Source organism: Schistocerca nitens, chromosome 6 (genome assembly GCF_023898315.1).
Source record: "Schistocerca nitens isolate TAMUIC-IGC-003100 chromosome 6, iqSchNite1.1, whole genome shotgun sequence".
In the NCBI taxonomy this organism is placed as follows: Eukaryota; Metazoa; Arthropoda; class Insecta; order Orthoptera; family Acrididae; genus Schistocerca; species Schistocerca nitens.
Genome location: NC_064619.1, coordinates 606,213,524 through 606,225,181, shown reverse-complemented (window position 1 = coordinate 606,225,181; position 11,658 = coordinate 606,213,524). Strand labels below are relative to the sequence as shown.

The following is an 11,658-nucleotide window of genomic DNA, read 5'->3' as shown; positions in this document are numbered from 1 at the left end:
AAGTGAGTTTGTATCAAACTTATGTGTATGACAAAATGTTGTCACTGATGTTTTTCTTTACCACGTCACTATCAAATTTCTTCAGTACAGGGATGACAAAATCTTTTGCCTTGTGTTGGGGAAGATATGGCATTAACATGTATTTAAATTTAAACACTATCACGAATAAAGTTCTAGTCATGGTTCAGGGTATACAGGTGCACAATACATCATTAAGAATATTGATTAGCACATGAATCCCTTCTTGGTCAATTGGGCATAAGAAAATTTATGCAAAATAGTCAACAGCAAACCTCTGTGACATTCTGCAGCAACTGCTTTTGATTTAAATGGGGTTGCACAAATTGTTTTTGAGTCCAAACATAGAACATGCTGTATTTTTGTCACATGCTAAAGCATGGGTTTCCTGAAGAGAAATTTATAATAAACCTGGAACTGAATGTGAAAATGCAAATGTATTCTGCACTTGTGTTATGAAGCACCACACCAAACACTTCCTGTGTGATAATGCTCCAGTTATATTTAGAATGTTACGCAATCCCTCTGGGTGGTTAGCCCATCTAGGTCCAGTCACATAGCAACAACGCTGTGGTGAAGCAAACTTTCTTCACCTCCATATTGCTAATATTTTTTACATACCACGGTAAAAGTTACATGTTAGCTTCCCCCACCCCCTTTGTATTTTTCAATATGGCACAAACATAATAACCAGTCAACTTCTTACCACAACCAGATTTTCTGCTTTACCATTAATTAGCTTCACCAACTCAACCAAAGTGTCACATTCCAACCTAACCTAGACCTCAGGCTGTGCCACAGATCAATTGTCACCACAACCAAGATTTCAGGTGCAGGGAGCAGTGGTTCCAATACATAGTTTTAGCCCATATCCTTTTGGCTTCCAACTATTGTGAATATAATTATTTAAACAATCCTCCAAGAATTTTGTTTGCTTATATTCAGAACAGGAGCATAAAGTAGTAATGTCTATGACATTGCCATGTCCTTTGAGTTGTAGATGTATTTTTACTTGAGATACTTCTTCCATTATCTGGTGCTTGTTGGATGTAAGCAAAAGGAGAATGTCACACATGACTGAATTAACCAGTGACCTGCAACATGTTTCGAGTTTGAAAAGCTATGAGACGGAACAAATAATGAGTTTCTTAACAAAATTTCTTCACAAAACCGGTTGTTAATGACCATACTGAATATTATACTGCTCCAATTTGACTTTGCAAGATGAAAAATGACTTACCCTCCCCCTTCTCTACCTATTCCCTACTAACCTTTCCATTATAATTTCGACATGGTAATGCATAAAAAACAAAATGATGCGACTAGATTATGCAGCTTGACTTGTCATGACTAAATTAATGGTAACAAAGGTTAAACTACTAACAGCAAATTTTCGAAAAGGTTTACAATAGCCGAAGTCTATTCAACTACTGCTTACCATTTACCCCGAGAGCTGCTATTAATGGTAACTTCTAAAGTTTTTTAGTAGTGTGTCTAGCAACCGCGCTATGTATTCCCGGTAGAGTGTACTAACATACAAATGGGGATTTGTCACAAAACCGACAATCTGAATATAGTACTTTAATCAGATTCACAATCTAAAGTTCATTTTTAACACAAATCTGATGCAGTCTATTCTGTTCAGCAGTATAATTTATTTTCTATGTCGTTCACTGTTCATTATAAAGTTACATTTTGTACATAGGTTGCCGTATATAATACGCATTAATAATATATTACATGGAGATGGTAGGGTTCATAATGACTACGGAAGAACATTCACGCTATATCACTCTTCACTTTTGAATTTCCCGTTAATGTAAGGAACATATTGAAGAACTAATTTCCAGTCGGTGAAATACACTAGAGCAGCACCGGCTGTCGCGCCAAACGTCGCTGCCGTGGGTGTCCTGCAACAATTTCAGGTTAAGAGCATATGAAGGAGATACCGCTGCAATAGTGAGCACAAAAAGTATGTTGCAATAATTTCGAAATCAAGTAGTAAAACTTACCATGCACTTAACAATTCGATGTGTTTCCTTCCAAATGCTCTCAGCGGACCAACGGGCATTTTCAACGAATTTTCCAAACCCACTTACTCGTGAGACGTGAGTGATCAAAAATTACTGAAAGAAGCAGTGTAGCAGACAATTACCTCTCGGGAAAGATATTACACGACAAGACACACCAAAGATTGGTAACCCATCTACGATATGGAAAGTGCATCAACGATGATTATTAGAAGTAAAAATTGTTTTAAGAAATTTGGAGGTACAATTAAAAAAAAGGAATATTAGTAATTGTAACTAGTATATTTTGGGAAAAATATACAATTTATTCAATTCAAATTTAGGGTTGACCATCTTAATTCTCTTATCACACTTCTGTAATAACAAAGAATATAGCCGGCCGAAGTGGCCGTGCGGTTAAAGGCGCTGCAGTCTGGAACCGCAAGACCGCTACGGTCGCAGGTTCGAATCCTGCCTCGGGCATGGATGTTTGTGATGTCCTTAGGTTAGTTAGGTTTAATTAGTTCTAAGTTCTAGGGGACTAATGACCTCAGCAGTTGAGTCCCATAGTGCTCAGAGCCATTTGAACCAGCCAACAAAGAATATAGGAAATGCAACGCAACATAAAATTTATGTGAATTTATTACATTTCTGGATTTAGCACCTTAGAAAATAATCGTGTTTCAAGAGAATGAAGAGAATATCCAAGTTATTTACTCGTTTGATCCAACTCCACATGCTGTGCACATCTCTTCATTACTGGATAACTGCTGCAACCTAAACCCATTTTCACATGTTTAATGATGCCAAAGCTGTAACTCCTACAAATTTGTACTTTTTACTCTTCCCTCCACTACTATACGAACTATTTCTTAATGTATCGGGATGCATCCTATCAAAGTAGTCTTTCTTTTAGCCACATTGTCCCATTAATTTTGTTAATCAAAATTATATTCAGTATATCTTCTTTATTTACTCAATTTATCCATCTAATTTTCAGCATTCTTCTGTAGCACTACGTGTCAAAACTTTCTGCACCTTTTTCTCTCTCTCTACCCACTTAGTGCCAACATTTCACTTCTGTGCATCGGTATGCTCCTGACAAACACATTCAGTACAGGCTTTCTAAAACTTAAATTTGAGTTGTATGTTAACGTACTTATCTTTTTCAGGAAAGGTTTTTTGCTATCATCACGATAAATTTTATAGAATTACCAATTGGGATGAAAGGAGGAGAGAGTGGGAATATAAAGATGCTTATAAAGCTGCAGTGTTATACACTACAAAAAAATCCATTGTTCATGGTACAGAGGTTCACAGGTGAAATTCCAAGAACATAATTTCGAAGACGAGTGAGGAAAATCAGGGACATGTGAGCTCATACAGAGGCTTACTTACGTTCATTCTCACTGCACACCATTTGTGAATGGAACAAAAAAAGAGGAGAAATCATACTGATACTTGAAATACCCTCCAACACAAACCATAAGTTGGTTTACTGAGGATATATGTAGGTTTATAGGCCTCAAAGAAAATAATTTCAAAAAAAGTGCAAAACAAACACCAACACTTGCGAAAGTTGGGAAGATGATTTTAATAAGTTCCTTAGTAGGGAATCACCCACTTGCAAATCTCAGAAGCCCTATCAATTATGGTAACTGATCACTCATTGCCATTAGTGCTGTGAAAATCTTGAACGTCTCTGGTACAGAAGATACCTTCAGGCTTTTGAAATTTAAGGAAACTCCGTTGGGATATGATTTTTTTCATCAACCCATATTTTACTACATCATAACAAATGGCAGTCAGGGAACAACTAATTGGCCGAGAAACAGAACCATACACAGCTTCAAGAACAAAGCTGATCGAGGCAAATGTGCCGTCTATGAACCAGTCCAGTTACTGTAATAGATAGAGAAGATATTTGACAGATTTTTGACCACTAAATGCCAACCAATATGCTTTTGTTTCAGGCTGTGGAATAACTGATGTCATCATGGTTGGCTACCTGCAAACCTACTGAAAATTTTCAGGAGAAACATTACATCAGAACAATGATGTTGGATGTAGAGCACTCAACAGCAGTGTCATGAGTGCTCTATAGAGAGCACCATACTCATGGTACGAACAGTGCATGTTTTCACCAGCAAAATTGCTGCAACAATTCCCCAAAAGAATATATTAACAACTTTCTTCAGAATGCATGGGTATGTTCATTCAAATATGTGGTTCATCACTGATAAAATTAACTGGTAAGTTACGTTGTTATGTATTTAAATTCACCAACTGGTTGGAAAAACACCCTTATGACATTTCAAATATCAGCCCACTGTTTCCACAGTTGGTGGTTAATTAATGTCTCCATTCACAATGTGCCAGAACCTATATAAATAAAAATACAATTGTTTTTTTGTTCAAAATCATATATCTCTGAAAGTCCTTCACTGACTGCTTTGAAATTTTGACACTATGTTGCATTTGAATGCAAGCACGGTTTTTATACCTACTAGAGCACCATATATAGTATATAAAGGGGATACATCGTTAATAAAAAAGCTCATGTTAATTTGTACAAACTCTTAATGCTCCAAAAGTTTGTCGGGTACAGCTAAACTGGTGGCTGTCCGACTTTTGCTTGACGTGATTCGGAAGAATGAAGACCTTCAGTTGAGTAATAATAACTTTATTGCGGCGTATCTGACGACGCCCGGCATGCGTGGACAGTTCGGGGCTATAAAATTTTGCTTCCGATCTATACAGAGGATCCTCAATCCTCGGGAACTTCTGTAGTTAGGAGAGAAAATAGTATCCGTCCACACAAGTCAGGAGACAAGGAACTACTCACTAACTCTAAAAAACAAGGAATAATAATCATAAGAAACAGAACGTATATAAAAGTTATAAAACACAGCGCCTCTAGAGGCTGGGCGCGGAACTACACAGCGTCGCTACATCACTGTACTGACACACGCGCACAGCACACACACACACACTGGCGAGCTTGAATTAGCGCGCGGCAGCGTCGCTACATCAGCCCCCCGGGCGGAAGCGGAGCGTCGGCGTCGAGATACCGCGCCGGAAAGTGCACCCGACGTCCAGAACGGGTCGTCCTCGTCGGAGGAGGAGGAACAACGTCAGGAGGCGGATGTTGTGCTGCGTTGGGCGGCGAATGTTGAAGAGCCGGCGCCGGAGATGTGGCGTCAGTGTCTGGAACAGCGGTAGGTGGACGCCTACGACGAGGTGCCGCTAGTGGGGTGTCAGGAAAAACATATGCAGGTTTAACCCGATTCAACGCGACAGTCGTCGTTTTGCCGTTCACTAGGATATCCATGGTGTGGGCACTGCGCCGTAGCACTTCATATGGACCAGAATAAGGAGCTTGTAGAGGCGGTTTAACGCCCTCAGTGCGGAGCATGACGTGACGACATTGTTCCAGGTCCTGGTGCACGAAAGTGGGCGGCTTGCCATGACGTGTGGCTTTCGGAGGGCGAATCTTTGATACATGGTCCCTCAATCGTCGCAAGAAATCCGGCTGGCCAGTAGCAACTGTCTCCGTGGCATCAGCGTCTACAAAGTCACCAGGAAGGCGCAGTGTTTCTCCGTAAACCAGTTCTGCCGCTGACGACCCCAGGTCTGGTTTGAAAGTCGTCCGTAAGCCTAACAAGACCACTGGTAGTGCGGTTGTCCAGGTTTCTTCGTGGCACATCAGCGCGGCCTTCAAACAACGGTGCCAGCGTTCGATCATGCCGTTGCTTGCTGGGTGATAACTTGTGGTCTTATGGTGGGTGTAACCACAAAACTTGGCCAGCTGTGAGAACAGGTCTGATTCAAATTGCCGTCCGCGGTCAGTGGTAATATGTAGTGGGCATCCAAATCTTGCCAACCAAGTCATTGCAAAAGCGGAAGCTAATGTGTCTGCTGTGATATTATCCACCGGCACTGCCTCCGGCCAACGCGTAAAACGGTCGATCATTGTAAACAGATATCTTTGCCCGTTCGAAGGTGGAAGTGGTCCGACTACATCCAAATGAACGTGGGCAAAGCGGGCGGTGGTATCCGGAAAATCGCCGATCGGTGCGTGTACATGGCGGTTAATCTTGCAGCGTTGGCACTGAAGACAAGATTGGACCCACTCGCGGCAGTCTTTTTGCATGCCTGGCCACACGAAACGTTGCGATACTAGGCGGAATGTCGGGCGTACCCCTGGATGGGACAATCCATGTACCGTATCAAAGGCTTGCCTTCTAAAAGCCGGCGTCAGAAAGGGACGAGGTCGGCCGCGAGAAACGTCGCAGTATAGCTGTGTGTCCTCCCCCGGAACATCAACAAGTTTCAGTTGCAATGCTGAAGCCGTGTCTTTAACATAGGCAAGGAGTTCTTCGTCGTCTCTCTGTGCCTGTGCAGGAAAGTCTATGTTACTGGAAACACTGCTGATCCGTGAAAGGCAATCCGCAACAATGTTGTCGATCCCAGAAATATGTCTAATGTCGGTAGTAAACTGGGCCACGAACTCAAGGTGATGAAATTGACGGGGAGAGCAGTTGACACTATTCCGACGGAAGGCGAAAGTGAGTGGTCTGTGGTCTGTATATACCGTGAAAGTTCGCGCTTCCACTTGAGGGCGAAAATATTTCACTGCTTGGTATACTGCCAGGAGTTCACGGTCGTATGTGCTCCATTTTCTCTGTGCAGGCGAAAGCTTGTGGGAATAATACGCCAGTGGCTGCCATGCGTTGTCGGACCATTGTTGTAACGCGGCACCGATCGCCGTCTGGCTCGCATCTACGACAATTGCTAATGGCGCGTCGAGTCGTGGGTGTGCGAGAAGCGCCGCGTCGGCCATACTCCTCTTTGTTGCCTCGAACGCAGAACACATGTCCTCTGTCCACTGTATCAGAGACTTGCTATTTACTTTAGGGCCTGATAATGCCGCCGTCAAAGGTTCCTGCAGCTCCGCAGCGTGAGGAAGGTGTCGTCGATAAAAATTGAGCATCCCCAAAAAACGACGTAATTCTTTGATTGTAGTTGGTCGGGGTAGCTGCAAGATAGCGTCCACCTTCTCGGACAGAGGAAGAGAGCCTTCAGCAGAAATCTCATGGCCAAGAAATGTCACCTCTGACTGCCCAAAAACACACTTGTCCACGTTCAAGACGACACCGTAACGCTCCAATCGCTCGAAAATCTCTCGCAGATGTTGTCGGTGTTGATCGTGGTCAGCAGAGAACACTAACACATCGTCCAGGTAGGCGAAACAGAACGGCAGCCCCTGGAGAACCGAGTCTATAAACCTTTGCCAGGTCTGAGCGGCATTGCGTAAACCGAAAGTCATAAATTTACTTTCAAATAAACCGAAAGGCGTTATTATTGCAGTCTTTGGAATGTCGTCATTGGCCACCGGAATCTGTGTATACGCTTTAGCGCAGTCCAGGACTGTGAACACCGTGGCACCATGTAAAGCGTGATTATAATCCCTCAGTAACGGAACGGGATATCTGTCCGGCACCGTTCGCGCGTTAAGCGCACGGTAGTCACCGCATGGGCGCCAAGCTCCACCCTTCTTCGGAACAAGATGTAATGCGGAGGACCACGGGCTCTTAGATGGCCGCATTATGCCCTCGCGAATCATGGCGTCGAATTCTGCCTTCGCTATCTTCAATCTGTCCGGAGCGAGACGCCTAGGTCGGCATGCTACTGGGGGACCATCAGTCGTTTGAATGTGATGCACCGTGTCATGTGGTATGAACCTGGGAGCGCCGGGCGGCCTGGTCAAGTTCGGATAGTTAAGCAGTAATTCAGTGTACTCAACCTCCGTAGCATGGACCAACTTGGCACTGTGCGTTGCGGTGTTGCGACGGAAACCCGTGACAGCTAAGCCAGTGACGCTGTCTACCAAGCGTGCGTTCGCGACGTCCGGCAGCAGGTGGTAGTGCGCGAGGAGATCAGCCCCGACGATCGCCTCCGTGACGTCAGCAACTGTAAAATTCCACTCGTACGCGCGACGTAGGCCGAGATTAAGCTCCATCCTCTGTGTGCCATATGTTGCGATGGAAGAATTGTTGGCAGCCGTCAGGCGGAAGGCAGTTGGCGGCCGGCAACGATGTATGGCTGTTCGTGGTATGATACTCAGGTCCGATCCAGTGTCAATTAAAAACTTAACGCCGGAACTCCTATCGGTAACGAACAGGCGCTTGGAGGATAACTGGCAGTCGGTTGCGCCTATTGTCGACCGCCGGTGGCGTTTGGGTGCGAGCATGGCGATGTGCACTTCCTTGCCTGATCGCCGAATCGTCGGTGGTACCAGCACAACGGTACCTCGCCTTGCGGAGTGGTAGTACTGCCGGAAGATCTGCTTCTCGAACGCCGCCGTCTGTATCGACTTCTTCTATTATTGTCGTCGTCCCGTGCTAGCAGCGCACTGACCTGGGCGCACAAAAGCTCAACCTTGGCAGCGAGAGAATCATGGTCGGCTCGTGCCACAGACGCGGTACTGTTTGCACTGTTGTCCAACGCCGCGACTGCGCTGACCGGAGCCGGTGTGATCGCGTCCTGAATCCGGTCTGCTAGCTGCGCCACGTCATCCAGCGGCATGTCCGTTTGTGAGGCGATTATGGCTTTTATTTGCGGCGGCAACCTACTGCTCCACAGCGTTCTGAGCAGACTGTCTGGCACAGTAACGGTGTCAACCTTGCTGCGTAGATGTCGCAGATATTGGGAAGGCTTCCTGTCGCCAATTTCTTCCTGTGTCAGAACCTGACGTATCCGGTCCTCTTGTGACGCGGCAACCCGTCGAATCAACTCTGATTTTAGCCTGGCATAAGCTCCAGCCTCGGGCGGTGCTGTGATTATGTCCTGCACCTCGGCTGCATAACGTTGGTCGAGTTGGCTCACAATCAGCGCAAATTTAGTTGCTTCGACCGTTATTCCAGCGCAGCTAAAACTTGCCTCTGCCTGCGCGAACCAGAGTACTGGGTTGTCGGGCCAGAACGGCGGCAAACGGACTGCAATCCTGGAGACGGCCTGCTGTTCGGTCATTATGTGCTCGTTACTTGCGTAGCTCACGACTGCTTCTTCTTAATCACGTCGGTCTCTGCTTGAATCACGTCGGTCTCTGCTTGAATCACGTCGGGGTCACCACTTGTCGGGTACAGCTAAACTGGTGGCAGTCCGACTTTTGCTTGACGTGATTCGGAAGAATGAAGACCTTCAGTTGAGTAATAATAACTTTATTGCGGCGTATCTGACGACGCCCGGCATGCGTGGACAGTTCGGGGCTATAAAATTTTGCTTCCGATCTATACAGAGGATCCTCAATCCTCGGGAACTTCTGTAGTTAGGAGAGAAAATAGTATCCGTCCACACAAGTCAGGAGACAAGGAACTACTCACTAACTCTAAAAAACAAGGAATAATAATCATAAGAAACAGAACGTATATAAAAGTTATAAAACACAGCGCCTCTAGAGGCTGGGCGCGGAACTACACAGCGTCGCTACATCACTGTACTGACACACGCGCACAGCACACACACACACACTGGCGAGCTTGAATTAGCGCGCGGCAGCGTCGCTACAAGTTCTTCACCAGTTACTTCGAAATTTTGACACAACTTTGCATTCAAATGTACACGTTTTTATAAATACCTACAGAAGTGGCATGTGGTATGTATAAATATGTATGTATATGTACATGTAACATATATGGAATTTATATTTATGTGTCAAAGTCTTGCTGTCAACGAGGACTGCAGCTTGATTTCATGCTATTATTGTGGAAGAATTGCATTCAAGTGGCTCCTTTAAGCAGTGCACCTTGCTTACATAATTAGAATCTTCCAAATTGCAAGAATCACGAGAAACATGGCAAACAGAATTAAGACAGCTGGAAGAAACAATTCATTGTCTGACGCTGAGAGCAAATGTCTCAGTAAGCAGTCAACAATGGAATAATCTAAAATATAGCACTCGAAAACGACCGAACATCCACATGCCACAGCAGAGAGTAACCGCATGTTAGCACTCTTAATGGCCAGTGTGGCAGTCGATATTTGTAAGTGATCAACTGATCATGTGATGACAGCTACGTGACTACCTGTCACCGCACAGATCCCCCACAGGAGGCAGAACATCGTCTTCATTAGTTGTCTCAGGCACCGCCCTTAAATCTCGCCAGGAAATGCACCTGGCATCTGGATAGTGTCCAACGTAGCATCTGCATCACTGGGATTTCAGGAGATTGGTATCTTCCGTCGGACAATGGTGTTGATTGATTGGGGGGGGGGGGAATTGACCCAAGGCAATGCTGGTTTAACTTGGTTAATAGACAACCTGTTTCTCTTCCCATTAATCAAAATATTCATTGTCTTGCTGTCTTATCATAGCATGACATGGGTGCCATGCTTCAATTCTATGGATGAACATTTATTGCATGGAATGTTGTGACACTGGTTGTCATCGCATGTTTGAGATCTGATCTCTCAAATGCGCTATGAACTGTGGTGATCGTGGTATGTTCCCCGTCAAGACACTTGGATCGGCAAATTCATGTGGCAGTTGTAGCATAACCCGATTGACCAGTTCAGCAGGTGATGCATCAAGGTCCAGTTTGCTTATGATATGGAAGCTGAGCAGAACTGATGTGGTGCCATCGTCCACTTCAATTCATGACACACTAGGGCAGGTTTTAGGGACTGGTGCCATCACTTGACCTCGCCATTGCTGGCTGGATGATAACTTATTGTTACATGACGTGATATGCTGCAAAACTTGCTAAACAAACTGGACTCAAATTGATGTCGTCTGTCAGCTATTATACACAGTGGACATCTGAAGTGAGCAACCGAGTTGGACATAAAAGTGGCATCTAGCGTCTCGATGGAATCTACCAACAACTGGTTGCAAATATCGTTCACCTTCTGATGGTGGTAGGGATCCCAGGATGTCAATATGTATGTGGGTGAACCTCTTGGTTGTGTCTGGAATTTGCTATTGGCACATGAACATAATATGAAACTTCACTGAATTGACAGTTCATGCATGTGTGAGATCATTGATGGCAATCCTTTTATATCCCAGGCCACACATAATGATTAGATCGAGCTTCGTCGTCGCTGTTACTCTGGGTGATGTAAATCTTGGAGGCTATGAAACATTTGTTTGAGCAGCTATCCCAGAACGAATTGGCAATTTTTTTCCATTGGAGGTGTCACAATACACCATAGTGTTTGCCTCTCGTACATCAATGAGAGTCAGCAGCAGGCTTGCCATACTATTGTTTAGGCGGTCTTGGAGTTTTTGGTCAGACTGCTGTGCTTGTGACAGTTGTGTGAGAGCGATGGTCTCCATAATGGTGTTGATATGTGATAAACAGTCTCCCACTACCTCGCTTAGGCCTGAGACATGTCGGCGGAAGATTGGGAAAAAATTCCAATTGACTAAACTACCCTGGAGAGCATTGTGCTGGCAGAAGGGGAAGGTCAGGGATTTGTGGTCCATGTAGATGCTGAATACTCTTGCCTCCAGCTGCAGATGGAAATATTTCACAGGCACTTACATTGCCAACAATTCTCAGTCATATGTAGTCCATTATTGGTGACCTGGAGCCAGCTTCTAAGAGAACACAGCGAGAGGTTGCCT

At 44.7% G+C, this 11,658-nt stretch overlaps 1 long non-coding RNA gene across 1 annotated transcript; it reads right to left on the bottom strand.

The window, feature by feature from the left end:
* Positions 1-1,653: 1,653 nt before the first annotated feature.
* On the bottom strand, positions 1,654-2,175 carry LOC126262710 (uncharacterized). Its single transcript, XR_007546755.1, has 2 exons — positions 2,031-2,175; positions 1,654-1,928 (listed from the first exon to the last, which is right to left on the bottom strand). It is a non-coding gene; the product is annotated as an uncharacterized LOC126262710 (long non-coding RNA).
* Between the last annotated feature and the right edge of the window lie 9,483 nt (positions 2,176-11,658).